This window comes from Sturnira hondurensis, unplaced genomic scaffold (assembly GCF_014824575.4).
Source record: "Sturnira hondurensis isolate 20B ecotype Veracruz unplaced genomic scaffold, ASM1482457v3 Scaffold0004257, whole genome shotgun sequence".
Taxonomy (NCBI): Eukaryota; Metazoa; Chordata; class Mammalia; order Chiroptera; family Phyllostomidae; genus Sturnira; species Sturnira hondurensis.
In genome coordinates, this window is record NW_028076888.1 from 4,741,465 (window position 1) to 4,748,058 (window position 6,594).

Sequence of the window (6,594 nt, forward strand, 5' to 3'; positions counted from 1 at the left end):
GCAAGACCCTAATCTGCCACCCAATGGCCCTTTCCAAATTGTCCAGGTGCCCACTCTGGTTCCCTCAGAGGGAGGAACAAAGGGAGGAAGCAGATAAGAGAGCCAAAGGCACAGCCGGGGTTCTGTACGCCCAGTGCGGTCCCTCCTGAGTTCAGGGAGAGATACCCAGACCCTACATCCCCCAGGGCTGGCCCCAGGACCCTTCACTGGGCTTTTCCCTTTTAAGTTCTGGCAGAGACACGGCTTTTGCCGGCACAAATACCAGCGAGCGTGATGAGGCCTGGAGGTGTAATAGAAATAGCCTGCTGCTGTCCATCAGCTCCTCCTTCCCTTGGTTTTGATCCCAAACTTCGTTCTTTGCCCCCAGAGTAGACCTGTTCATGGGGGCTCTGCACGGCCCCACCTGCCTCTACTCGCCTGTGACCTTAGGAAAGTGAGTCCACCTCTCCAGCCTCAGGTCCTTCAATTGTGGAATGGATAAGACCGCTTTGGGCCCTGGCTGGTGGGCCTCAGCGGATTGTGCGCCAGCCTGCGCGAACCAAAAGCATGCAGGTTCGATTCCCAGTCAGGGCACGTGCCTGCGTTGCGGGCCAGGTCCCCAGCTGGGGGCACCAGAGAGGCAACTGATTGATGTGTCTCTCACACATTGATGTTTCTCCCTTCCTTTTTCCTCCCTTCCCCTTTATCTAAAGTAAATAAAACATCTTTTTTATAAAAGAATACTTTGGGCTGTACATCAATTAATATACATAAAGCACACAGGTTCCGTATTCGCCAGTGTCTCTGGTGATGAAGAAGAGGTGGGGACCTGAGGCCGGTCAGCAGGGTCAGGCTTGATGCTGGGGGTCGCGCAGGAGGTGACCTGGGCAGGGGAGGCCAGCTGCATCTCCACTCCATGCTCGGGAGGGAAGTGTTAGGTTAACCACCTGCAGTGGTCCGTCCCCGCTCCCCGGAGCCATTTCCTTGCTCCTCACACACTCAGGGAAGCTGGCCTGGCTACACGGCATGCCAGTCTGTGCTTCTGGGATTCAACCAACAATGCTGGGCAACTCACCTGCGCTCTCTGAAATCCCTTCCCCAGCTGCAGAGGCCTCGTGTGGCCCTGACCTCTTAGGGAGTTAACGGGTCTGCCCCAGTCCAAGCCTCACAGTGGGACTCCTGCCTGAGCCCACCCCCCCAGGCAAACAGGTTCCCAGCTCTCAAGGTGGGGACAGAGCCCGAAGTGCAGAGGGGAGGTTCCCAGTGATGGCGCTGGCTCCGAAGCCCAACGAGTGCCCATGCTGGGCCAATGAGAGATGGCCAGAGCTAATCTCAGATGACAGTGCTGCCCTTCACCCTGACCCAGGAGGCAGAGGGGCTTCCACTCCTTGAAAACCATCACGTTAATGGTTTTCTTCACACACACAGAATTTATTGAATGAACGAATGAATGAACAAATACGGGAAATAATACAGAATACGGGCAAAATAGGGCTCTTGCTTCACTCAGGTCAAAATCTGATCTCAACTTGGCCTCTTCCGGCTCTGTGGCCTCAGGCAGGCCTCTCGACTCCTCTGAACCATGGCCTCACCATATGTCAAATAGGACTGACTGTCCACAGGCTGAGAGAGGGCTGCAAGGTTAGGTAAGGTAGCATGTGGTAGCAATGTCTAGCACATGGCACATCGAAGGTATCCAACAAATGCAGGTATTGTTATCGGTACCGTTATTACCAGCCTGCGGCTCCTATGGTAAGGCAGAGGACTGAGGCTGCCAGCCTTGTCGGGCGCCCATTTCCAAGGGGCTCTGACGATGGCACAGGCATGCAGTAACGGAAGTCCTCCCACCTGGTACCTTCCAGCCAGTGAAGGGCAGGAGTGTGGCTGGCTGGCTTTCCAGGGGCTGAGCAAGGAGCGAGCAATAACCCTCTCCAGACCGGGCCCGGAAGCGGCCATGCCTCCGGTCTTTGTCAAGCAGCTGGAGCACAAGCCGCACTGTCTGCCCGTGAAATGCGACTTTTGGAAAACATGCATATTTGTGAGTCTATTTCGGGCCAACACAGCTCTTTATTTACTTTCCCCAGGCTTCGTGTCTGGAGCCCGGCTAGGAGGGGCGTTTTGACAGACTTTGACACCGCTCCTCCCGCAGAGGTGCGCTCGGGTGGGGGAGGGTAGGCAGGGAGAGGGGAGAGCTCAAACGGCCAGCCTTCTTCCTCGGCCAGGACTGACCGGCCAGGACTGACCGACAACCAGACACCCCTTTCTCACTGCCCCAGCCTTCCGTCTCCCCCTATCTGGGATCGGGGAAACAATTTAAAAGAGGGGAAGGGAACCAAAGGGGCCAATCATTGAACTTCCCGTGATAATGTCAACACCAATAACGCTATTATCAACCACAGCTGCCACACTGCCACTTTCGGGTAGCTATTTTATGACTCTCAGGGGGCCGGCTGTTTGCCCCGAGGGAAACCACCTCAGCCTTCAGCATCTCACTTTGCTCACCTGCAAAGGTGATGAAGCGGCTACCTAGACAAATGGTAGACTGTCTTCTCTCCCAGCCTCTGCTCCTGGCCAGCCGCCTATGGACAGCCTACTTTCAAATCTTAGGGACCTGGGGCTGGCTGCCAAGCCCCTAGCCACTGGGCAGGGCCTCCAAAGCTGCTCTCGGCTAGTCCCTTGTCTGTGGTCTTTACAGCCAGAGTTGGCCTTAAGGGAGGAAGAGTCTCAGACAACTTCATCTGCCTTTGAACAACCAGGCGAGTGGACAGAAATGGGGAGACAAGGAAATGTGTCTAAGCTGTAGAGAAAAGGGCTTACACCATGATCCTGAGGCTCTGGGGATCAAGAGATTCAGGTTTAAGACTCCATTCATCCATCCATCCATTCATTCACTTACCAAGCATCCACCAGCAAATCGAGTGGCTCATACAGAGGACACACTGACAGTAGAATCAAAGCCTGCCCCAATAGAGATTGCATTTCAGCTGTGTGACCTCAAGAAAATTACTTGGCATCTCTGGTCCTATAAAGGAAATCATCTGAACATCCCTTGTCCAGGGGACAGGACAACTTCACTGGTGGTGGGTGCTCTGAGGAAGGGGAAAGGTACCACACCTCTGGGGTTAGAACCGCGATTACCAATCCCCCGCCCCACACACTCAGGGGACTGATGAGGGTCAATGTCGCACATTGTTAGGGCCAGCAAGAGACTCCAAAGGTCACCTCAACCAGTTCTGTTCTTGTACAGACTGGATGCCTGAGGCTCAGAGAAGGGAATTCACCCAAGGACACAGGTGGCCTGTGGCCAAGCCAAGACTAGGTCTCGGGTGTCCCCAAGAGCACTTCAGAGCTCCTTCCACCACGCCATGCTGGGACTCTTCCTTCCTCAACCTAGCTTCTAGATTTTAAGGCAACAGCAGGAGAGGTGGCGAAGGGCAAGCCAGGGCATGGGTACCAGACCCATCAAGCAGCCAGATCCCAGGGGAAGTGGGAGTGGAATGAACCACTTGCAGTGGCCCCTTGGGGACACTGCGGGGACTCTGGTGCATCTGGCTCTGGAAATATTCCTGGGGAGGGGGCAGAAGCTGCTGAGGCCATAGGAGGAAAGTGGGGGTGTCAGACTTCCAAAGGGGGAAGTAGTGGGCTCAGAATCAGCCAGGAGAATGGAGCTAGCTTCCCCCTTAGTGCCCCCGCTGTGCCCACACAGGAGTAGCCCAACTGAAGGAAAGTTGGAGAGTGAATGTGGCTGGGAAGGAGGGTTGGAAAAGGCGGGGGGGTGGGGGGTGGGTGGAGAAGATAAACATAGGGGAGGTGAACAGAGCAGGGGAGCAAAGACACAGAAAGTGCAAGCAAGGAATGGTGCAGAGAGAGGGGAGCAAGGTCTAAACAGGGGGAGCTCTGCAAAATGGACTCTGAGCCTAAACCCAGATTGAGCAAGGCTGGGCTTCTCTCTGCAGCTTCCACGGGGCCAGAACCTCCCCCTCCATTTGGCAAATGCCCTGGTTCCTGCCCAGGTCTGTGCTGGGGTGAGCGGCGGGTGTGCTCTGCCACCCTCTGCTTTTTCTGGAAGGAGTAGGACAGTGTGTGTGTGTGTGTGTGTGTGTGTGTGTGTGTGTGTGTTGGGGGTGTGTGTGCACAAAGCCCAATGGGCACTGTGAGTCACTGGGTGTCCCTGTGAGAGCTTGGGGCTAGCCTGGGGTGTATTTGGTGTCCAGAGACAGCAGGACCTGGAGTGAGGATGCTGCTTGGATGGCTGGTGCTTGGGTGGGTGGGTGGGTGGGTGGGGGGCTGCGCTGGTCCACGTGCATGTGAATCTTTCCCTCTGCGTGGACTGTGTGGACTGTGGGTGGATGCATATTTGTGTGATTGGACTATGGGGGTGGTCCATAGATCTCTGTGAGCGTGCAGGTGGGTTCGTGGGGGCTGAGTGTCCAAGGCTGCCCAGGGCGCCCTTAGCAGTGCGGACGCAGGCCGCTGAAGGAGGTGGTTGGCACCCAGCTTCACGAGGGACTGGGGAGCTGGCATCAGCTTCCACAGCAGAGAGGGGCACATGAAAGGAAGCCTCCAAGGAGGCGCCCCCTTGGCTCAGCTGCGGGCCCTCCCCCCTTTTCCCTCTAGGGGAGTTGAAAAAGTTCTCCCAGAGGCGGGGTTGACTCATGGGACTTGGCACCACTCGCTCCAGAAATCTTCCTGATCCTCAGTGCCACCCCTGCTCGGCTGCCCGCCCCCCACGCCCCACTCGCGTTTTCTGCAGGGCCCGGGACCCTCTGGCAGTCGGCTTCCATTGCCCGCCCGGTCTACCCCAGAGCTCCGTGAGCCCAGCTGGACCTGCAGCCAGGTTAATTGGGCTCCAGCACTCGAGAAAGGTCCCCCTGACAGCATAAGAGCGCTAAGGTGGGAAGGGAAATGGAAGGAGACGAGGTCATTAACCTTTTTCTGTCCCCTCCCTCTGCTCTAGCCCGGCAAAGAGCTGGGTCCGGGCGGGTTCACACTGACGCTCAACTTTTATGGAATCAGTCATCCACCCGACGGGAGGAGCAGGGGGCCAGAGGTCGGAACCCTCACGGTTTCTGGGCATCAAACTGGCCCGTGCAGACCGAGGCTGCTTGGGCCCGCTGGGAGTTTGTGCGGAGCTGGAGACTGGCCGTGGGAGGCAAGCTCTGCGCTCTGCCCACCACCAGCCGGCTTTCCCAGGGTGGTGGGTTCCAAGGCCCGCATCCCGAGCTGGCTGGAGAACTTCACACAACGCCCTGAGAGGCTGGGGTGGTGGCAGCGAGGACCTGCCCCGCTCCTCCGAGCAATGCATCCCCGAGCCCGGACCCCGATTCCTCCCAGCCGCCGTCGCACTCACCTCGGCTGGCCAAGCTACGATGGCTGAGCCGTGGGCACGGGAGGGAGGCGCGCCAGAGGGCCCGGGGACTGCGGCCACTTAGCCGTGTGGACTTGTCCCCTCACGGGAGCCGCAGGGAAAAGCTCTTCGAAGCTGCAGGAGCCCGGGGTTTCCCGCTCCGCTCTAAAGCGCACAGACAGCGCACACCCTGGTGCGGATTCTGGTTTCCAACGCGCAACCCGGAGCACTCCGCGCGCAGCCTTTTATTCGCCGCCCGCCTTTGTTTGGGTCCCGGCTTCTACCACAAGACGTAGGGGTGTCCGGGGCAGGTTCTGAAGCCGCGCCCCACCCCCAGCCACTGGCGCCTCCGGCCTCCGTGCTGCCGGTTCTTCCATCAGTGGTCGGAGAGGGCACAAGCTCCGCCGCACACTGCTGTCTCCGGAGCCTGCCACCAGGCGCCTCCGTGGCTGCCGCTCCCCCTATGGGAGCCGTGCGGTGGTACAACCGGGCTCCCACAGCCCGCTGGCTGGGGCTGCAAGCGGTGCAGCGACCCCTGGGGGGCAGCTCCTGCCTCTGCAAAGGGCCCAGGCCTGGCCACCTGCCCCTTCTCCCGAGCGTCTTGGGTTCCTCTCCCAGTCCACCGGGCCTTGGCAGGCCACCAGCCTCCTGGACATTTGAGGGCATCCCCGGGTCTCCTCTGGCGGGAGCTGCCAAGTCCAGGCCCCTGGCATCGGCCCTTCCTCCCTACTTCTCCATTCACCTCTTTGGCACCAGAGCCCAGAGCCATGCCAGCCCCTGGGTCCCGGCATCTCTCCGGCAGTAGCACATGAGCAGCCTGATACCCCTGGCTCTAGGCGCACAGGAGAAGAAGCCGGGGAGCCATGGCCAGTGCCTGGCCCGTTTCTCTCCCTTAGGGCTCTGAGGGCATTGGCACTGGTGTTGCTCAGGAGGGCCAAGGGGGCGCCTCTAAAGAGGCCCAGCTACCCGCTCCCTCTCTCCAGCTGCAGGACCAACCGAGGAAAACCAGAAAGAGGGGAGGTCACCGCCATTGTTGTGTATGCATCAGACATCTGCAGGGTGTGTGCTGAGGGAGGAACAGGGCAGACAGAGAGAGGGGTGAACCACGAAACCTTCCCTTAGGACGTGCCCAGCTTATGGGAGAAATGAGAACAGGAGGGAGTTCTCAAAGGAAACCCCAAGGTCCACCCCACAGACAGGCACTCAGCCTGTGTCAGTTTCCCCAGCCCTTCCTTTCGGAAAAGGAAACACTGAGTCCGGGGCACCTC

At 58.6% G+C, this 6,594-nt stretch overlaps 1 protein-coding gene across 2 annotated transcripts in view; it reads right to left on the reverse strand.

Annotated features, from left to right (window-relative positions):
* Positions 1 to 5,542, reverse strand: part of DISP3 (dispatched RND transporter family member 3) — a 44,464-nt gene extending 38,922 nt beyond the window's left edge. For both annotated transcript variants that reach the window (XM_037045231.1, XM_037045232.1), the window contains exon 1: positions 5,330 to 5,542. The gene's annotated coding sequence lies outside the window, so the exon portion shown is untranslated. The remainder of the gene's footprint in view (positions 1 to 5,329) is intronic.
* Between the last annotated feature and the right edge of the window lie 1,052 nt (positions 5,543 to 6,594).